This window comes from Danio aesculapii, chromosome 13 (assembly GCF_903798145.1).
Source record: "Danio aesculapii chromosome 13, fDanAes4.1, whole genome shotgun sequence".
NCBI classification, from domain to species: Eukaryota; Metazoa; Chordata; class Actinopteri; order Cypriniformes; family Danionidae; genus Danio; species Danio aesculapii.
The window spans coordinates 42186584-42202491 of record NC_079447.1 but is presented as its reverse complement, the minus strand read 5'-3'; positions in this window follow the sequence as shown (position 1 = coordinate 42202491).

Sequence of the window (15908 nt, the reverse complement as noted above, 5' to 3'; positions counted from 1 at the left end):
GGAAACCAACACGAACACAGGGAGAACATGCAAACTCCACACAGAAATGCCAACTGACGCAGCCGAGGCTCGAACCAGCGACCTTCTTGCTGTGAGGCAACAGCGCTAATGCTCCACCGCGTCGCCCTACAAACTACATGTTGACAGAAAAATCTGTTTCAGTAAGAAGTTCACAGAGTTGTTTAGTTGTTATCTGGGATCTGCACATACAAAATAGACATTTTGCAATTCTGGATGTACTGTACAATTAACTGACATTGTGAAATATTATTTGTTGGTGTAGCAATATCTAGGTAGCTTAACAGGATCAATAAAGTAGTCTATGATCTGAATATAGTAAGTTGAATAAAGTTTAATAAACATAAAAAACATAGTAAACATAGTAAACAAAAATGTCATTGTTTACTCACCCTTAAGTGGTTCTAAGAAGAGTTATTTCTTCTGTTAAAAACAAAGCATGATATATTAAAGAATGTTGGAAACCAGCAGCCATTGAAATCCACAGTAGGAAAAAATAATATGGAATTCAGTGGCTGCTACTTTCAGGATATCTCGCTTTGTGTTCAACAGAAGTGGAGGGAGAGTAAATTATGTCAGACTTTTCATATTTGGGTGACCTATCAAATTAATTTAGTTGTTCAAATGTAGAACAAGATGTATAAATTTGTTGTGAGGAAATTACAGATAACAATGCTGTTGTGTCCTGCCTGTCTTGACACAGGGCACACATCAGATGAGAAACTGGAATTGCATACTTGACAATAACTTTAGTTAAAATTAGCAGCCGACTAACGTGTGGCCAATGCGCATGCAATCATTAAAAACAATGCATTTAAAATTTAAGGATGTGTACACAGCCTAAAGACAGGAAATACAGAATGAACAGTGGACGATTCACCAGAAATGTCTGATCTTGCTTATCAAAAAACAGGATTGAACTCATACCTGATTTTCTTTTAGCACTATCAGATATGGAAATGCTGTTTTGATTACACACAAGCATATACACTCATCGGTCACTTTATTACGTACACCTTGATAATAGTGGCTTGGACCCCCTTTTGCCTTCAGAACTGACTTAATCCTTCATAGCATAGATTCATCAAGGTATTGGAAATATTCCTCAGAGACTTTGATCCATATTGACATGATAGCATCATGCAGTTGCTGCAGATTTGGCGGTGCTGTGTATTATATTATATTAAAACATTACATGAGGATGCACAATAAATAGGTTCTTATTAATATATTACTTTGCGTGATGACATCATTGCATAATCACAACTTAAAACTACATCTTTATGCCGTATACAAAATAATTCATGTTTTCTCAAATTGACTGGCCATCTCAGCAAAAACATTATTTGAAATATGTCCATTTAGATTTGTATGAAAAATATCATTGACTATTTGTAAACGTAATACACTTTTGAATTTATTTTTAAATATAACACTGATAATGAACAGTTACATTCTTTAAACAATCACAGTTTGTGTACTTACTGTTTTTAAATTGTGAAATTAACACATTTGTGAAAGTGACAACAATTATAGCACTATTGGAAATTATTGCTACCTAAATTACCAACAATTATACTTTTTAACAAATATCAGTAAATTAACAGTTATGAATAACAATCTGAGCTAGCAATTTACTCTACTGAGTGAAGCCTGCAGCCACTGCTCTTTTGAGTCACTTTTAAAAAATTGCTAAATGGAGCTAAATGAATGTTAGCTAGGTGCTTTTTGAAAAAAAAAAGTTGCTAGGGTAGTATGAAAAGTTGCTAAATCTAGCAACTAAATTTCTACATTGGCAACACTCCATCCACGATGCGAACCTCCTGTTCCACCACATCCCAAAGGTGCTCTATTGGATTGAGCTCTAGTGACTGTTGAGGCCACTGTGTACAGTGAACTCATTGCCATGTTCAAGAAAACAGTGTACCAAGAGAATATTCCCCACACCATTACACCACCACCAGCCTTAACTGTTGATACAAGGCAGGATGGATCCATGCTTTCATGTTGTTGACGACAAATTCTGACCCAACCATCTGAATGTTGCAGCATAAACTGAGACTCATCAGACCTGGCAACTTTTTTCCAGACTTCTATTGTACAATGTTGTTGAGCCTGTGTGAATTGTACCCTCAGTTTCTTGTTCTTAGCTGACAGGAGTGGCACCTGGTGTGGTTTTCTGTTGCTGTAGCCCATCCGCCTCAAGATTCTATGTTTCGTGCGTTCAGAGATGCTCTTTTACATACCTCGGTTGTAACGATTGGTTATTTGAGTTACTGTTGCCTTTCAATCCGCTGGAACCAGTCTGGCCATTCTCCTCTGACCTCTGGCATCAACAAGGCATTTGCGTCCACAGAACTGTCGCTCACTGGATATTTTCACTTTTTCAGACCATTTTCTGTAAACCCTAGAGATGGTTGTGTGTGAAAATCCCAGTTTATCAGCAGTTTCTAAAATAGTCAGACCAGCCCGTCTGGCCCCAAGAATCATGCCACTTTCAAAGTCATTTAAATCACCTTTCTTCTCCATTCTGATGCTCAGTTTGAACTCCAGCAGATCATCTTGATCACCTTTACATGCCTAAATGCATTGAGTTGCTGCCATATGATTGGCTGATAAGAAATTTGCATTAATGAGCAGGTGGACCGGTGTACCCAATAAAGTGGCCGGTGAGAGCATATATTTCTGTTGAAGTTTGCTTCACTATTTTTATGTACTTACATTAAGACCCACTCCATTTCATCAAATTCTTCTCACTTTTCCATAGCCTCATTATGGATATGGACAGCAAAACACATTCTTCAAAATATCTTCTTTTGCATTCCACAGACAACAAAATGTCATACATCTTTGAAATGACACAAAGGTTAGTAAAAGATCACAGAATTGTCATTTTTGCATAACCTATCCCTTTACCTATGGTCAGCAAGAGTGCAGAACTAAGACGTTCTAAATGCCTTATCAAACCGAGTTCTATGATAGAGATGTCCTATTACCCCATTTCGGCATTTTTTAAAGTAAACACACACTAAAAATTTCAGATTTGCACTCACGTCGTTCTGCGAGAATATTACACAGAGTTTCAGATATGCTTTACAGAGCCTGACAGAGGAGGTCTCCATTTAGAGGCAGAATAAGAGCAGTCATTACAGGCATATTTCAGTCCACTGTGAGCTGCCGGCCTGCCCCTGCTGTTATTGTTATTTTCTCTATTCCTTGATGGCCACTAAAGCGGAAAAATGGATCCGCACTTGGGCAGAAATATGAGGCTTCATGGAGTTAAACATTCAAATCCATGCTGCAGCTTATAGACACACACATACAAACATGCACACACACATACACATCGTGCTTCCATTTTATTCTCTCTGACAGGATTAGCTGGTCCGCGGTGTTAGAAATACATTAAGTGGACCTTTGCAGGCCACTTATTATGCTTGATTATGCAGCTGGAATGGGGAAGGTAGGCGTTGTTTGTAGTTAAATAACTTCTGAGATGCTTTTTTCCTTCCCTTTTTTTCCCTTCCCTCCCTTTCTTTTTTTTTTAAGTGACCGTCTTCAAAGCATAAACGGGTCAGCAGCTTTGCCACAAGGCTAAGATTGATTTCCACCCTCCCACTTCTTTGTTCCTGCAGTTTTAAAGACAGACAGAATCTGGTAAATTAGTTTGACCATTAATGAAACAGCCAATGAAACTCCCATAAAACTGCAGTGTGTAGCAAAACAATGGCAAAGTAGGTGAAGATACAGGCCAACATGCTTATAAATTAGGGTTCTTTATTGACTATGGTGGTTCCATGAAGAATTAGTTTCCGAATAGATAATACAATGTTACAATAACAATTATTTATAGAGCACGTTAAAAAAGTTGAACAAAGTACATAGGTAATAAAAAACATCAAATATTTCACCATTTAATACATTTAATGAAATTATTAAACGGTATTAAACCATTTAATTCATTTAAAATAAAAGGAATAATTCACCTAAAAATGAAAATTCTGCCATCATTTATTCACCATAGCCTTATAACAAACCAGTTTGATGTTGTTGTTTTTTGTTTTCTTGAACAAAAAAAATGAATTAAAGAAACCTGTAACTATTGAAATCCACAGTACGAAAAACAAATAGGCTATTATGGGAATCAGTGGTTACCGGTTTTAAACATTCTTCAAAAATCACTGTAAAAAAGTTCCACAGAACCGATTTGTGTTAGGACAACATGAAGGAATGAGTTAAATGACTAGTTTTTAGTGGATTGACACAAAAACACAAAAACACAAAAACAACTTAAACTGGTTTGGAAACAAGTGGAAGGTAAGTAAATGATAGAAGAATTTTGATTTTGGAGTGAACTATCCCTTTAAGACAAAATCATGTTAAATGAAATAGAATATAATTAAGCTTAAAGTGATCTAATATAGGCTGGAATGCTGTTCCCTAGGTTAGGTAGAACAACAGCAAAGGCCATGCCTCTGTTTTTGTGTTTGGATCTGGAAACAATTCACCCAAACTCAGTGATGTATGTGGTGAAATAAGCTTGAGATGGTGTCTAGTTTTCTAAGAGATTTGTGCACAAATAATAAAACCCATTCTATACTTAATGTGCAACCAATGAAACGGAATTAGAAGTGACTTAAAACAGCCGAGCCACTGAAAATTGAACTAATATACAAAGAGTGACAATAATCCAATCTAGATGTTAAAGTAGCATTTCAGCTTTTAGACTGGCCTGACTTTAGTCATCAGACAAAGTTTATAAAGTTCTGACTTAACTGGAGTTCTGCATATCAATCTTAAAGCAACAATCCAACTTTAAACCAGATTTCTAAAACTATTAGTATTATAAGGTGACTAAAAACAATCAATGGAATGGATATTGTGATCATTCAAGCTAAACAGAATAATTTCAGTCTTATTTTCATTATAAAGCTTATAGGAAATGACACAAGCCATCTGTTTATTTCTCACAAACAATTAAAAGGTAAATTAATAAAAAAAGTGTTATCATTAAATTACTGTACAAATGAAAATTTAATACATACATGTTTAAAATAGATTATTTTAAATGTTCTTCACTCTGTATAAAAAAAATGTTCTTTGAAAAACTTCACTCAAAAGTTTTTCAGGGGATCAAAAAAGGCTCTTGTATAGCGTTGCTGTGAAAACCTGTTTTTGAAGCTTTCTGCCACCTTTATTTTGATTTAAGTGTATACTATGTTGAATTCAATTTAAAACTGCATACACTCTTAAAAATAAAGGTTCTTTTTCCACATTGATGGTCCTATGAAGAAACTTTAACATCCACAGAACCTTTGTATTCGGCAAAGGATTTTTAATTTTTTTTATAATAAAATAGGTCCCACTTTTTATTCGTTGGCCTTAATTACTATTTACTTACACTGAAGTCAATGTTTTAATGCACTTATTGTGTACGTACATTGTACTTATGATTGATTATTTACCGGCATGTAATTGCAACTGTAATTAATTTCTGTATTAAATTACACTGTTGACAATCCCTTACACAGTAACTCACCCTTAAACCTACCCATACCACCAACCTGTACCCAACCCTACTCGTATACCACCTCAAGAACACCAGAAGTGATCTGCAATACATTATGAACACAGTAAGTACATTAGAAAACATGCTAGTAAATAGTAGTTAAGGCCACATAATATGATGAGGATACATGAAATACAAGATATAAAAACAATTCAGGCTCATTCTGAAAACATACCGCTATATACATTTCTGGAGAGCACCAAATACTTCCCAGGAGGTACTTTTTTTGCAGTGTTTGTTTTCGCGAATCCACCAGAAGAGGCTGTGTACATTTTTTAAGATCTCAAATTCTCTCGCGAGTGCTTTTCGTGCCTGCTGTTATCATGTAAATCCACCAACGGCCGCTGTCGATTGACTGACTGACTGACTGAGCAATCGACTGACCCACCCTCTTCCTTCCATAAACCCAACCAATAGTGTTTTCAAAGGCACCGATTGACCCGCCCACCCACCCACTTTCCTAAACCCAACTGACGGTTTTAAAAATCAATCCAGAAAAAGAAAAGCCCTCGTCTGATTTGTATCACGTTTTCAGATTTTACCACATTCTCACCCTGTTATTTACTTGTTTATTTTATTTTTTGGCTTCTGTTTTTGTCTTACCCACTTATTGGAACCGTTCTTCACCGGACTCAAACCCCGTCGTTGCAGTCAACTCCTCTCTGCATCTCAAGTCTGCCCAACGTACATGGTGAGCTACTAAACAAACTGGTAACAGCAGAAAAGCCTTCCATATGGAGGTAAGCAGTCAGCTGGTAAGTGTGAAAAGGAAAAGCATCATACCATCCCGTAGCTTTCGTTTTAAAGATGAAAGGCAGCCATACGTACTTCTGGCTACATAATTCGTATATAGGACTACTTTCTCAAAATGAGCCTGTGTTGAATATAAATGTTCTTTGTGGCACCAAAAAGGTTTCTTCTATGTAATCATTATATAACCTTTTTCATGGCATCTTTATTTTTAAGAGTGAAAAAGCAAGAGGCTGGAAGAAAATGAAACGGTTAACTTTGTATTGGAGAACAGATTAAGTTCGGTCTGGGATGCAGGCCAGCCTATAGGTATGATGTAAATGAAGCTGAATTACAATAAATAGTCTGATTGGAGTGTGTGCAACTCTGCTTTCTGGGATGTGTTGGGGTCAGAGAGAAATATAACACATCGTCATCAGCCTGGGCCGCCCTCTCTTCAACCCCCTAAACTACCATCATCATCTCAGCCTCTCGTGTTTGGACAGCTGGCACCAAACAAGCCCAGAGTGTTTCGTCTTAAAACAAGTGGACAATTCAACTGCTTTTCCCAAACTTTGCATAATATCAAGTGTTTGACTGGAAGGCTGTGAGAATCAGGGAGAAAGAGATGCTGAGAAAGAGACAGAAAAACAAATACCAAGATGGACAGGCTGACAAATTACAATTATGAGATAATTTATTACCCCGATAGCTGGTATCGCTTAAAGAGGAAACTGTTTAATTTGTCTAAAGCTCTTTATAGAGGGATTTAACAACGAGGGCCACTGAGTCAATAGAATTTAAAGGAGGCTGTTGAGATTTGGCAGAAACGTGAAGATTATTGAATGGATAGGATTGGACTAAATTGGATATGATTAGGAGAAAGTTTTAGGATTATAATACAATTTATTATTTTTATTTTATTTTTTAAAGGCAAGTTTTGAGACTTTGTGGTTGTCAGACATGTTGAAGTACACCTGGCTGGACACCTGTGTGAACTTGAGGGTCACCGACTTCAAATTTTTTACTGAGAAATCACACTCAGACCACCAGGTTAGCTTTGACCAAAGGTCTTTTGTCATTGGTTGGCAAATGATTCATCCTTTGAAATTCTCTTATCTAAAGCAATGGCATTCAGATTTAAATCTCAATATGTTTTTAGGGGCTACTAAGTGCTAACAAATGTCAAATGTATTTACACAGCACAAACATATGGTCAGCACTTTACTGCCATTTAAAATGCTGTGTGTGTTTGTTTATGGGAAGTTAATTCAATGATTTCACACCTATGTTAAAGGTGCAGTAGGTGATTGTCTTAGAAACATTTTTTGTTGTGCTGGTTGAAAGTCTCTTCACATTCCGATTGTAATGATTAAAGTAAATGATCTAAATGTATTTCTATCTATTTTTATATTGCATATGACATATGCAAAATATGCATATAATAAAAATGTTCGTCCAATTAAAAATCATCAGGCAGGTGAGTGTTTCAGATGTTCAGTGTGTTTTATAACTTGATAAAAGTATTGCTGAGTTCTATTCTCTTGATATACAGTGCTACTTTTGTGATAAATCATGATTCTAACTGAAAAGATCAAAATCAATCTTACTGGTTTGACCAATAACTAAATCACCACAGAATCAATTATCATAGGCACATTTGGTCTCTTTATGCAGTGCTTGCCAGTAGAAATCGAATCAAAGAGCCCAAGAAAAGCAACTACTGTTCTTGTCAATGGTGACATGTTAAAACACAAAAAAGTGGTGTTTTTTATTGCTGTTGTAAAAAATTACTTAGTTAAATAATCAGTTAATTCTCAATAATATCACTGTATGGATTTTTGTAAAGTCTGGCAGAAATAAGTAAAGCTGCTGTTTGTGAAGTTGCTTAATGATCCTCTGCTGAGATTTTGAGGGATTCAATGTGTTTTATTTCAGTTCGTTTGATCTAAAGGCCCGTGCACACCAAGACATTTTTTGCTCGCGTTTTCCTTTGACGTTTAACACCTCATGACTAAATAAAGGGCGTCAATGTGATAGTGCACACCAATGCGCAAAACGTCAGGCGCAAAAGCGTCATTTTAAAACATTTTTTTTCCTTTTGTCAAAATTTTTTTTTCCTTTGTCAAAACCTTCTCCGCCAATTAGATTGGCACTTTTGTTCACGTGCACAGAGCTGCTGAAGTTACAGTAAATAGCACTTGGAGGTGCTCAAGCGCAAAACTGTCAATGCGAGCGAACATTGAAGAAGATAACCCAGAGGCGAAATTAACGTGGAGCTGCTTATTGGTGAACAATAATCATTTCTTCATCGCTAGAGCTGGAGCTGCTACTTGAACCATCCATAACAACAAGCGTGTCAAATCTTTTGGGAAAATCACTTGGGATTGAATACGGAAAAACGCTGACTATAAAGCAAACGAAAAACGTCTCTTAAGGCTGTGACTGAAGGTAGATGTAGTTTTGTATTTCTCTTCTGTTTCTGCTTAGTAGCAGCAGGTGTTCATCATCAGTGCTCAATCATTGCTTAATTAGTCCCTTCACTGTCTCATTAACTTTAACTCTGTTGCTGAGTAACTTTTACTCAATTTATAGAGGGACCAAATACACTCTGATCTGAATAAATTTTACTCAAAGGATTTTGCTGTGTAACTCAATTACAACAGATAACTAAAACGGCCTGTCAACAAATTTAAATGTGTATTTCTGCGCAGCCAGTCTACGCAGACAGATCCGTCATTTGCATCTACAGCTGACTGAGTGAGTGACATCAGGTAAACTCAGCGTCAACTAGAACTACTTTCTGAAAGACCAATGCGCCCTAGTATCCATTAAATGAAAGATTGTTTTTGAAAAGGCTTCTGTCAAAAATGCAGAATCAAAACTTTTCTAAATACTGAATCAATATCGGAGTTATTTTTGCACGTTGGAGGGAAATGACATTATGCAGTTCAAAACAACAATCAGAAGGATGACACGATGGCTGAAGTATGACTTTCAGACAGGTATGTTTTAAAACTATTTTAGTTAGGCAAAGCTTATGTAGAGTGAGTTATTTTTAATGAATGGGTTTATATTTTCAGCCACTGAAAATGTCAGGCAAAAGATTGGCAATTTCAAGTTCATGGAGGATCTTTTACAGCATCAATAAAATAGCCCTGAGCATTCGTTTAGCATTCGTTTAGCATTCATTTAGCATTCATTTAGTGATGAAAACAAGCGAGCTCAATTGAAAATGAAAAGTCATTGGTTGTCTTGGTAAGTGTAATGTAAAACGGTGACGGGATATTTCTGTTTTAGCCCTCCCTTTTTTCTGATCTGAATTTATTTAGTTAAATAGCAAAACATTAGTAAATAGTGCTCTTCTGCTTAACCAGCTTTACTGGCGTGAAGTTTGATTTATATTTGCACATTCATTCATTTTTGAACAGTGACAACCTGTGACAAGCTCCACTTTTTACATTGAATATTCAGTCTGAAAAAGCTAGTAGGTATAACTTAATGACTTAATTGACTGCAAACAATATTTTAGTCATTGGCTGATTATGTGATTTCACTATTTAGAATTTGCAAACAATGCTTCTCTGAAATCATATTAATAGGGAGAAGTTCCCGCTGGCCTGTCAACAACTACGCTGGACAGAATGTGTGTCTCCATAAAGATTTCTAACTGGTGAATGGCATGATCTAGTGTTGTATAAGGTTGTCTATCGTCATCAGATAATCATCTATTTCATGCACATTCGAGGGTTTATGACTTCAGGAGGCATGGCTTTGGACGGCAAATTTTCTAAAATATGCTAACGTTAGCATTCTGACAGATCACCTACTGCACCTTTAAATATTATTTTATATTTATTTTTTTCATAATATTTAAAATTTTACTTTTATATTACTATACTTTTTAGTAATTTTAGGCAATGGCTTGTTTCTGTAAATAAAAATAGTTTTATAATTGTTTAGAGTAAATGCCACTTTAGTTGTACAATCTATATTTGTACTCTATATACTTTCAGATATTCACTGAGACATTTTTTATTTTTTTAAATTCTTATATACATATAACCTTCAGTAGCATTTTGTATTATTTTAATTACATTTTCTTCATTTTATTTGAAAGAATACTTGATCATGATTTTTTTAAAATACTTTTATTTTGAATTAGCCTTTATTGTTACATTTTCTGTATTCATTTTAATTTTAATAATTACATTTTTTTTGTCTTGCCATGTTTTTAAAGAATACGTGCAAAAAGTTACAGTGCTCAGCATAAATGAGTACACCCTATTTTGAAAAAATAAATATTTGTACCTACAGTATTTCTCAGTGAATATAGGCAATGTATTTTGGTGCATTTAAACAAAACAGATTTATTAAACAGATATATTTATTGAAATTATATTTTAGTCACTAAACATATTAAGAAATTGAAAGATAATATAATTAAATTCGGGGTAAAATATTGCAAAAAAAAAAAAAAAATAAAATAAATTACAACTTACAAAATGTACAAAATTTTTTTTGCTTCTCTTGATTTTTGCTTTTTTTTTTTTTTTAAAGTTGTATTCAATGTTTTTCTATAACTGGATATAATAGTCTTAGGACCGTTATCGTAAGTTATTTTGTTAGATAAGCTCCAGATTTGTCTTTAGTACTGACTAATATGCACAAATATAATATTATATAGCTTCCTATTAAAAATATGAATTTAAAAGATAGATTTGTGAGGGTGCACTCATATTTGCTGAGCAGAAAGGTTTGCAATATTATGTACGGTTATATATTTGATCACTTTAAAATTGCTTTTACATTTTGGAGTTTCATCCTAATTTGAGTTACATGTGCTTTAAAAATGCAAGTCTTTATTTTTAAAACAATTCTTCAATTCTCAGATTTAGTATTTCAGTGTTATTTTTTGCTATATTTCAACAAACCAAGAGTTCAGATGCAAAAACCTCTAAATGCTATCTGAAATGTTCTTCTAAAATAAGCATTTTTATCAGGCTTTTGTGTGTAGGTTTGTAATTGGCAAAGAATAAGTTCTTTTCATGGTCTTCAAAGTGAAATAACTCAACATGAGGCTGAGAATAATGCTCATTTTCGATGGAAAATTTCTGACGGCACTTAGCCCTCTACTGCATGCATTATGATAAATCTATTTTAAAAAATTACTGTTTTTCTTTTCTTAGAATGGCTTAACTTGAGGTGCTGTAAAAAGATTTTTTGGAGAATTTTTTAAAGGTACTTTATGTTATGTTGCCATATGGCAACATTGTCCAACAGTGGACCTAACTTAGAAATTTCTAATTTAGAATTTTCCTTATAATTAATAATTTTGTTGTTTGAAATAATTTAATTGGTGTTGCAGTATTATAAGCTTAAAAACAGAACTTATAAATGACACCTTATACATACTTTCCAACAACTGATATTCCAACAGCTTTCATTTATTCCATTCTTTTTTGCTGAATATTATTGAAAACAAACATAATATTGTATATTCATGTATACAACATACAGTAAATATAAATATTTTTTCCAGTAAATATTATAACAAATAAATAACAAGTCTAATATTTCCAGATGCATCAGAATAATGTAGCTACTAGCTAACAATGTGTATATATTATACTATATACTATACTACACCTGTCTTATCTGCATCTGAGCTAACTTACCTAAACTGTACATCCCTGCTTTTATCAAATGTCCAATCTGCATCATTCTCATGGTCACTAAAACCCATCTCATTCTCACTTTCATCTGCAGGAAGAGCCAGTTCTGTCCATTTCTTCTTTCACTTAACATGGTGGTGCTTGCCAATACACTGTTCTCTGTATTTATATCTAATCAAAGGTAGTATTGCCATTAAAACTAGATTTTATCCATAATGCAAATGCCATATGACTAATCAACATTATATTACTAGCATTCATGTTGTTGTTGTTACAACTTAAAAGATCACAGTTGACTTTGCTAGCTAGCTAACCCATTGCAATATTGCACATTCCACTATTGGACAGTGTTGCCATTTGGCAACACATACATTTGATCTATTTACAAAAAACTAATTTGCTAAACTTTTTTTGAGTTGTGAATATGTCATCATAACTTACTGGAGGTGATGTTTCAGATTGTTTTGTGGATCTGACACAATTTAATCCTTTGTTTTTATTGACGTTTACGTTTGCATTCAGCAATAATTCACAAACACCAGTCTGTCAGAAATCACGCCACAGAAAAACACAGCATGTCATGTGACTTAGCCAAAGCACATTATTGGCTACAATAAGGTCTTCTCTTTCCAACAAAAAAATTAGAACATTGGTCTTAAAGAAACAGTGGCAGGGAAATGAACATAAATATCATGTTGCCATATGGCAACACCATGCGGTAGAGGGTTAGCTGTTTTTGCATCTAAACCCTTCAAACTATGATTGAAATTAATCAGAAACATACAAACTGCTCTAAAAACTGATTTCCCAATAAATAAAGGATATCATACAAAATAAATAAATGAAGAATCACATAGCTTTTTCAGTAATATCACAACCTCACATTCTGCAGTAATGCTGATGCAGCGACTAAAGGGAATAAGGAAACTAACACAAGAACAGAAGTGTATTTATTCAAACAGTAGTAAAGCTCTACAAAAGTGGCAGCAATCACCAAAATCCAGGCCTTTGGGTCAAAGGTGTAAAGCCTGCAAGCTTCCAACCCATTTCACTCTCAGATTGACACCTCATCTCTGCCCTGACATATCTGATCCCAAAAACCAGGAACCCCTTTCCATCCCGATTTAAAAAAAAATTGCACCAGCGGTTAGCATTTAACACCTGCTCGCCCTAATTTCCATTCTGGGGTACGCAATGGATTTCAAATTATTTATCACTTCCTAAAGTGCTTCCACATGTGAGCTCCCTCCTCCCTTTTTCTGGGAAGCCCTTTCCCACCTCCGGCCAACCTTTTCCAAATGTATTAAAATTCATTTGGGCCCAAAGAAGTTCAGACACTGATGTTTCATTGTGGTGATGTCTGGTAATTATTAGACCAAATTACGGGTCCTGCTTGTGACTTGACAAGGTAGACTTCATGTTAAAAAAGGGTGGGGTGAAGGGGGGATAAGGTTTAGGTTTGGAGGGGTGGTCTGTGGGTCTTTGTGGACTTTAAATGGGTTCTCCTGCACTAGAGTGTCAGTCATTGGCCACTGTAGAAACACATTGGCAGTTTGGGACCATAGGAGTCCCGCAGGGGCCTGTACTGCGATCATTTTAGAAGTCAACTTCAGATGTGTAGTAGCAAGAATCAATGACTCTCAAGGAACCTGGTCAATCTGGTGGTTTTTATAGAAAATATATTCAGGATTCGATTACGAATTCCACCACGCAATCATCGTAATAATATACGTTTTGTAGGTTTATTTTTTTATTTTCAAGGAAGTGCTGTATTTCTGAAAATCTCAAATCATTTAAGTGCATACTTAGAGAGTCTGAGATTCATTTGAGTACTGCAAACCTTATCAGACATTGATTGATATTGACGGGGTAACACAGTGGCTCAGTGTTTAGCAATGTTGCCTCACAGTAAAAAGGTCGCTTGTTTGAGTCCCGACCGGATCAGTTTGCATGTTCTCCCTGTGTTGGCGTGGGTTTCCTCCTGGTGCTCTGGTTTCCCCCACAGTCCAAAGAAGTGTGGTGTAGGTGAATTGAATAAAATAAATTGGCACAGTATGTGTGTGAATGAGTGTGCATGGGTGTTTCCCAGTGATGGGTTGCAGTTGGAAGGGCATTTGCTGTTTAATTCTTGATAAGTTGTCGGTTCATTTCGCTGTGGCGAGCCCTGATGAATAACAGGACTAAGCCGAAGGAAAATGAATGAATGAATGATTGATATTGACATCAATACAACTCTAATTTGCATGAATATAATGAGTGTAACTTGACCTTAAGGTCTTCTAATGTTATAAATACAATAATGCAAAATTCATATCGCTAAAGCCACTTAAAGAGTTTTTAGTAGGCTATTGAAAAAGTTTAAATGAAGTTTCAGTGTGACTAAATATCAAAAGAAGCAAACACTTTGGCTAATTTCTGGAGAGCCGCTGCCACACTATAATGGAACGAGAGGGTGTGGAGGGAAATCACACTTTAGCTTAATTAAAACTCTGAACTGCTACATTTATTGTTTACCAAATAGGTTTTTAACATATTCGCTCCATCTTTGAAACGGGAATTGTTAGAAACCATACAGTAAGTGTTCTTAATTAGAGCTGTGCTGTAAAAATGTGCACTAATCAGATATTCTTAATAACAAAGTCCATGAAATTACTAATTAGAATTTCATTAAAAGGTACTGCTTTATCGTCAAAGGAAATCGTAACCTTTAAAATGCTTTCAGGAAGGCACACGCCTCTTCAAATGAGAAAAAAGGAGGAAATTGATGGCTTTTGATGTAATATCTCATTTAGGATTCAAGCTAAATTGGGCTATTTAAACATGTCATTGTTTTGAGCGTAATTTATCAGACTAATTAACACGCGTTATTGCTTGGGTTGGGCAGCTGACAGCAGATTGTGCTTCTCCAGCTTCCTAAATTGTTAAGCATCTCTAAACACACAAAAATCTATTGTGATTATTTTCATTGCGACTGTCAAAAAAAAGCTCACAAGACAAGAACGCGTTACCTCAGCTAGTTAGTACTGTATAACATATTCATTGTTGTTTTTCAACATGGTGTTTCACCTTTTTTTTTTTACCATATAAAAATGACAAAATAAAATTAATTTAAATTAAGTGAAATAAAATAAAATAAAATAAAATAAAGTGAAATAAAATAAAATGAAGTAAAATAAAATAAAATATAATAAAATAAAGTGAAATAAAATAAAATAAACTGAAATGAATTAAAGAGGAATAAGATAAAATAAAATAAAATAAAATAAAATAAAATAAAATAAATTTAAATTAAATTAAAGTGAAATAAAACAAAATAAAATAAAATAAACTGATAGAGGAAAGAGGAATAAGATAAAATAAAGTGAAATAAAATAAAAATAAAGTGAAATAAAATAAAATAAAAATAAATAAAGTGAAATAAAATAAAGTGAAATAAAAAAACAATAAAATAAAGTGAAATTAAATAAAGTGAAATAAAACAAAATAAAATAAAATAATATGAAATTAAATTAAATTAAATATTTTAGTTTGTTTTGTTTCAATCAAAGTGTAATTTTGTGTAATTTATTAAATGTATTTCAAATGCATTTGCTGTAATGCATTTCAAATATATTGATTCTTTTGCAGCAAAACTGACAGAATGTTCCTTTATTGGCTGGAGACTATTTATTGAAGTCAACAATTAACAAACATATGCCCATTGATGTCACATATGAGATTTGATCACACTTACCCGGTGTCCCACAGTCACGCCATTTCATAAATATGCTTTCCCACTGCTGTCAGACAGTCTGCTATGAGATTCATTAGCATTTGTCTTTAACAGGACAGCAAGTGGTTGTTTAGGCCAGTGGGGGAGCATCAACACATGCCACGAATCAGCCGTCCACTATAATTAAAGGCCCCTATTAAGTTAA